This window comes from Corythoichthys intestinalis, unplaced genomic scaffold, assembly GCF_030265065.1.
Source record: "Corythoichthys intestinalis isolate RoL2023-P3 unplaced genomic scaffold, ASM3026506v1 HiC_scaffold_23, whole genome shotgun sequence".
NCBI classification, from domain to species: Eukaryota; Metazoa; Chordata; class Actinopteri; order Syngnathiformes; family Syngnathidae; genus Corythoichthys; species Corythoichthys intestinalis.
Genome location: NW_026651592.1, coordinates 7,214,657 through 7,221,773, shown reverse-complemented (window position 1 = coordinate 7,221,773; position 7,117 = coordinate 7,214,657).

Genomic DNA, 7,117 nt, shown 5'->3' with positions numbered 1-7,117 from the left:
CCATTCAGGGGGAAGATTCAGAACAAGGAAAATATGACAAAGGGAGCAGCAAAATGTCATCGTTTCAATCTCTCTACTCCAATATTTTTACAGGATATTCTTTTTATCTATGTATTTTTCCCCAATTGCTAAATAAGTGGTATGGCCATGACAAATAAGTCTTGTGCTAAATCAGGGCTGGGCAAACAAGGGCCGTAGTGGGTCCAGATCTTTGCTTCAACTGATCTAGCAAGGAAAGTTTAACCAATGAGGTTTCTGCTGGAACGTAAAGCACCTGACTGCGATCAACTGATTGCGCTTGCAAGACACCAGCAGTGGCGCCACCAGGAGGTGGCCACGGCCCCCCCTATAAATCTGGCCACCCCGCTTGCCAGTATATTGTTAGATTGTTGTAGCATCAGTTATGCATTTCATTCCATTTGATCCCTGTTGGGAAGTACTTTTTATTTTTTTGTTCATTCAGTAATCATTATTTTTGTGTCACATTAACATTGTGTTGGAAAATATCCAGTTAAGATATGATTGCCTCTGTACTTGCTTTTATTTGTATCGGCCAGCACCTGCTTTTCCCCAGTAATTATTTTGTTTTGTTAAATGTACACCTTATGCCTAATATATACATAACACAATAAAACAATTGTTGTGGAACGCAAAATGTTGACTGGAAAGTTATGGACTATGCACATTAAATCATTTAAAGATGTCGATCGGGTCCGATCATGTCATTTTCAAAGTATCGTAATCGGCAAAAAAATATCCGACATGCCTTTTTTTAATATATATATATATGTTTTTAATTAAATCGTTTTCTAATTGTATTTAACATTACAGACAGAATGTCTTACACTCATCCAGAGTCTTTAGTTTTGGCTTAAAGTAGGGCTATCAAATTTATCGCATTAACGGCGGTAATTTTTTAAAAAGAGTAATCACGTTAAAATATTTAACGCAATTAACGCATGCGCTGCACGACCCACTCATGCATTGTCGCATTCAATCTATAATGGCGCCGTTTTACCTATATATAGAGCTAAAAGGCAGTAAATAATGAGTAGAGTGAATTTTGGCAGTTTTTGGAGCCTTTTTTTAAATGGCTAAAGCCTTACAATCCCTCTCTCAACAATTAGATATACCGTGGGAAGCAATGTGGGGAAGAAAGGAAAGTAGTTGATCTTTTTCTTAACAACCTATGTTATTTCCCAACGCAGAGAAGATATATCAATGGGTGCCACTACGCACAGTCAGGGTTGCACTTCCTATCATGCATTTGGGCAGAACAGTTAAATGGCTACAGTATCATTTATTGAAAGCTCAACAAATACACTAGATGGCAATATTTAGTCACAATATACAAAGTCACATTTATCCTTTAAGAATTACAAGTCTTTCTATCCGTGGATCCCTCTAACAGAAAGAATGTTAATAATGTAAATGCCATCTTGAGGATTTATTGTCATAACAAATACAGTACTTATGTACTGTATGTTGAATGTATATATTCGTCCGAGTTTTATTCATTTTTTTCTTAATGCATTGGCAAAATGTATATGATCGGGTAAAATTATCGGGAATGATTGGAATTGAATCGGGAACAAAAAAAAAAAAAAAGAGCAATCAGGTCGGGAAATAAGGGGATCGGCAGATACTCAAACTAAAACGATCGGGATCGGATCGGGAGCAAAAAAAAAACATGATTGGAACAACCCTAAAATCATTAGTAACATCAAATATTACACAATACACCAAAGTATATCAGTAGCCATGTCCTTAAGTCTTTCTGATAGTTTTTCCCTGACCTTTTTACTGCTATAATATGATGAAAACCTGAAATTATGGCTTTTAGTTTTGGTGTGCCACCCCAAGATTTTAAGTGGCCCCATCCAGCCACTCCTATGAAAAATTTCTGAGGGCGCCACTGGACACCAGATTGGTAAAAAGGTTTCCTCTTGATGGGTTGGAACAGAAACCCGCACCCACTGCGGCCCTTTGTGGAATAGTTTGCCCACTCATGTGCTAAATGGAATATGAAATATTCAAAATGCATCTATTTAGTACAACAGGGAAAAATTACTGCGTAATGGTCAAAACTGTCGACTTCTTGCACCTCTCGAACGATATCTTATGCCATCGGAGTTAGTCTGGCTTTTGTCATTTCCCTGCCCTAGCTTCGGAAAGCATAAACAAAAAAGGAGGCGTGACAGCTAGCCGACATGCTAATCCGAACCGAGCAACGTTTCCAAGTCTTATTCTCACCTTTCTAAAACGAAAAAATTACACAAAAACTACCCTGGATCATGTCACACGGCGGCGGGTGTCGATTGTCTTCACCGATTGGCAACTTCCCGGCGGCGACACCTCGTCGTTTCCCTGCTGCGGGCAGGAGTGCTCCTTGCAGGGGAAGAAGCTGGAGAATGACCGCCGGACAAACCGGCCGACGTCGGAGGAGCGCGTAGCTGCCCGGGCCCAACCTGAGGATAGTCGTCTATTGGTGGACACACGAAGAGGGCAGAAGGGCTGGAAGTCTGGACGATATGGAGAACCGCAAACGAGAGTGGGGGCTGCATAAGCATAAGCCCAGGACAGGAAAACGCATTCTCGGCGGGCACGCGAAGAGGACCGAGGGGGATGTGCGACAAGCCGCCGCCGGTCGTCAGCCGAGTGGCCTTCTCGGTGGACGCATTGAGCATTGTCAGTCACAAAATGCAAGCCACCTCCTTATTAAAATGTGTGCCGTGATCCCAGTATTTGACATAATACAAAACACGTAGTTTACTCACTTCCTCGAAAGTCCAATGCTCCCACAGTTGTCGGACTTGTTTTGGCAAATCTCCACTGTGAACGGCAACTTTTTGAATACCAAAAAGGCTCACACGCCTCTCCCTGGTGCAGCAACAAAAACCTGCAACTTATTTGGCTGACGTGATGCGAAAAATTACAATTTAATCTGCAAAATTAGATGAATCTGCAGTCCACCTGCATGCTACAAAGCACTGCTATATTGTGAGATGCTGACCCAGATGATGTCACATTCCTATTCACCCTCAATCCAGCAAGTCAATGATTTTAATGGCGCTGGATTAAAAAAAATTGAATAGATGAATCGATCGCTTCCACACACATCAAAGCGGTCGATTTCGTTCAGGAGCTAAAGATACCACATGAAATATGAAATAAACATGCTTTTTGCGGTCATAGGCACTTTTAAAGTTGTTAAAATTGCTCCTGTTAACCCATAATTTCCCTTCTGTCAACTTTCGACATGTGAAAGTTTCAAAACTTTTATCATTTAACGAAAGATTCAAGTCAAGATTTTGCTGCCTTAGGAGTATTTTGGATAAAAAGTTAATTAGGTTCGCTCGGAAAAGGTTCGCTACAACAGCCTTCCAGAGAAGTCTACTGCTTTAAGATGGCGGCTGTTTACTAACGCCGCCGAGTCTGTCATTTCGCATCCAGTTCTTTATACATGTGATATCTACCGTAGCATTATCTGTGGGTAGTTTGTAGTGGCTCTCGGCCGCAGTCAGGTATTATTGTTTTGCGTGGCATGAGTTGAGCCACAGCCGTGAGTTGAGCATGATGTTTACTCTCGGTCCGTTCCTTATTGCGTCCTGAAGACTGCGCTGACTGTGCTTTACTTGGCTTATTTCAATAATCAGAATTTAGATTTTTGTGAATCGTTCTTGAATCTACCACGGCCGAATCACGAATAGTCTAAGAATCGGAAATTTTGCACACCTCTAATTTAAATGCACATTTGCTGTAGTTTAGTACAATAATTTTATGGCACGACCACTTTCTCTTTTTGTAAGATTTTTTTCACAGGACTTCCACACTCCATGTGCCAGACACCGTTAATCCGCGTGGAGCGACTTCGTCTGGCTTCGTCGCCGATAGAACTTGCCTGACTCTCAATCGATTCCATTTGTTGCACAAGAAAACACTGAGTCTTATTTTGAGGAGTAGAAAAGATTCTAATAGCCTTGTAAAGAGGTTTATTAGTTTCGGCGAGAGCGGAATAGTTTTTTGTTGTTGTTGTGAGCGACAGTTCCACACAAACATACATCGAGATCTCATTTAGCTTAACAATTGAAGGCATGAGAGCCATTTTTCGAGTGTCCCAAACTTCCAAGTAAGCGTATTTACCAAGGTTTCATTGCCCAGTGACGTGTGTGAACAGAATGCTACAAGGGTGCTGGAAGGCAATCACAGCAGGGGGTGCTGAGGATCTTTTTTAGTGTTTCTCAACCAAAAACAGAAGTTTCGGTCCAAATTTGTCATTCTCACACGTTTTCTCCATACAAGGTGTGCCCAATAGCAGTACGCGCATGCTGAATAGTTTACGTACTACTACTAGGCTTCTACAAAGACACCATTCAATTTCACATACAGTGTGCGTCGGGAGTTTTTGTATTGGAAATAAAATCACCCGTGTATTATCACGCAAATCAGTGCAGCTAGGCGGCGCAATGTCACACTTGAACACATTTGAAAACTAAAAGGTCCAATAAGCCTCAGTTTAACACCTCCTTTTCACAACACTAAAATAAATTGAGGAGCCTGGATATAAATAACTCTCTGACTTCGAACTGAATTTTAGAAAACTTTGTTGTTTTTGTAAAGAAAAAAATGGCTAATTTGTTTTTGCACCATGTTAACGCCTCCTTTTTCAAAGTTACCTTGTCCAGTTGAGCCTTATTCAATGTGACACTGTAGCAAGGAAGTTGGTGACCATATTATTAACAACAACAACAACAAAAATTTCAACGTACAGTGATCTTTCGCGAGTTCGCTCTTCAAATTCCGCGCCCTCAGTCTGTCGCAGATTAGCTGTCTGAGCCAATCGCGTAGTCTCACTCTGACCCCCACCCTCCCTTTCCCTGCTCTTTGTTGGTCAGGCAGTGCACTGGAGTTGCTTATTAAAGTTAACGATGATTGACAGACAGACAGATTGGAAGGTTTGATCTTGCCAGATGCTTACTTCAAGTCAATCATCGTTTAACTCGTTTAAAAAAAAGTGAAAAAACGTGTCTTATATGTATCTCTTTCCAATGCTAAATCTGAATGAATACACACAAAAAAATTAATTTGTTTTGGTTTTGCTACTTCGCGGTTTTTCACTTATGGCGGCGAGTTCTGGTCCCCTTTAGCGGCGAAAAACGAGGGATCACTGTATATATTTAATCCCCAAAGTTAAATACTCTATTGTTTCAATATGTTTTATTTATTTTTCCACAAAAAAAAAAAAGAATCTACCAACAATGGGCACCACACCACTTCTCGTGCCACTGGAATGTTATGACAATGCCAGTACCTTTGCTATGGAACGCGTTCAGAATTTGCCACAAAATGCTCACTGCTGTCGGGAACACACCCTTCCATCGGGTTTCAGAATTTCACCTTTCAAACTAAATTTCTCGAGTCCCCGGGGTTGTACAACCAATGCCAAGGCAGAGGACATCAATCGTAAAATAATGAAATAAAATAAAAATAAAAAAAAATAATAATAATATAATGGTAACACTTTACAATAAGGGTCCCTTCATTAACATTAGTTAATGCATTTTTAGACAATAACTCATGTTTAAGTAACATGACAATAATTCATTTAATCCGCTAACATTTATTAATATATTAATTAACATGAGTTAATGCATTAAGTTAATGCATTAGTTAATGCATTTTAAGACAATAGCTAATGTTTAAGTAACATTACAATAATTCATATAATCCCTTATTTAACATTTAGTAATATATTAATTAACATTAGTTAATGCATAACCAGACAGTAACTAATAGTTTGGTAAAATAAAAAAAAAAAGGCCTATATAGGGTTAGGGTTTGTTAACTTAAGCATTTATAATTTCTTAGTTAAGGGACACTATGTGCTACACTTAACAATAAGGGTCCAAAAAACATTAACTAATGGTTAATTAAGGTTAAGTAATACTTATGAGGTACGTTCACGTGAAATAATACCATACTTAAGGTTAGGTTATAATATATAATATATACATATAATAACATTAATTTACATATACATTAGTGCATTAATAAATAGTTATTAAAGTATACTGGAACTAGTAAGTGATATTTTAAAATGAGAAACATTGCTCTGTGAGTCCTTGGGTGCTGCTAACCCAGTACTTCTCAAATAGTGGGGTGCGCCCCCCCAGGGGGGAGCAGAGCGATGCCAGGGGTGGCGCATGTGACCTCGGGGAACATGTTTTTTTTTTTTTGCCGTAATAGAATAACGTGTATTTGCACATCCACTCAGTGGGTGGCAGTGGCGCTCGCATTTTCAGAGTGCGCGCAGTATTTTTGAACTAAGCAAGAGCACACAGAAAAGAGATATGAAGAGGTGTGCGCCGTTTTCGAAAGCCGTTTTCCGGCCAGACTCACGCAGCGACCCACTGTCTTCTCCAGTTCTCACGTGTCCGCCCGAGAAGTGCCATTTTCGACATGGGATCGTCACGACGACCGCCCTCAACTACGGTTCTCCCTCGGCCGCAGAGAATGCGCTTTTTTCGGGCCGTTTGCCTTTTGGCTTTGACTTTTAATGCAGTGGGAGATGAGAGAAGACCACTGTTTACCGCGTCCAAAAATGATTATAGCGCACAGCCGGAAACCAGATCAATTAACACGCCACTTAAAGTCATTAGACTTCAATCTCATTGATAAGCCGCTTGATTGTTTTTCAGCGAAAACGTACCGAATATTGCCAACAATCTTCCCACTTTGTTAGTGTTATATCAGTAAACCAGTGAGCACTGTTAGCATGGTCAGTGCAAAATAACCCCACACCATTGCAAAGGTGATTCTCTGAGCAGCGAAAATAAAAACTGTCCTTCTGTCCAAAGACATTTTTTTTTTCCTTCTATTCAGCTTTGTTTTTTCGGTCAATTTTTTTGGCATATTGTCCTCATGAGTTAATGTTTCTAATCAATTTGAATTTGTTATTATTTACTGATTTTATTACTTTTTTTTTTCAGTATCAAATGGTCAAAAAATGTACCTTAAGTGAATTTTTATAGTTTGGATGTCTTTTTTTTTCATTCAAGCAAATTGATGCACGTTAAGTCTTTTCTGTTACAAACAAAACAATGCTAATAAAGTTACT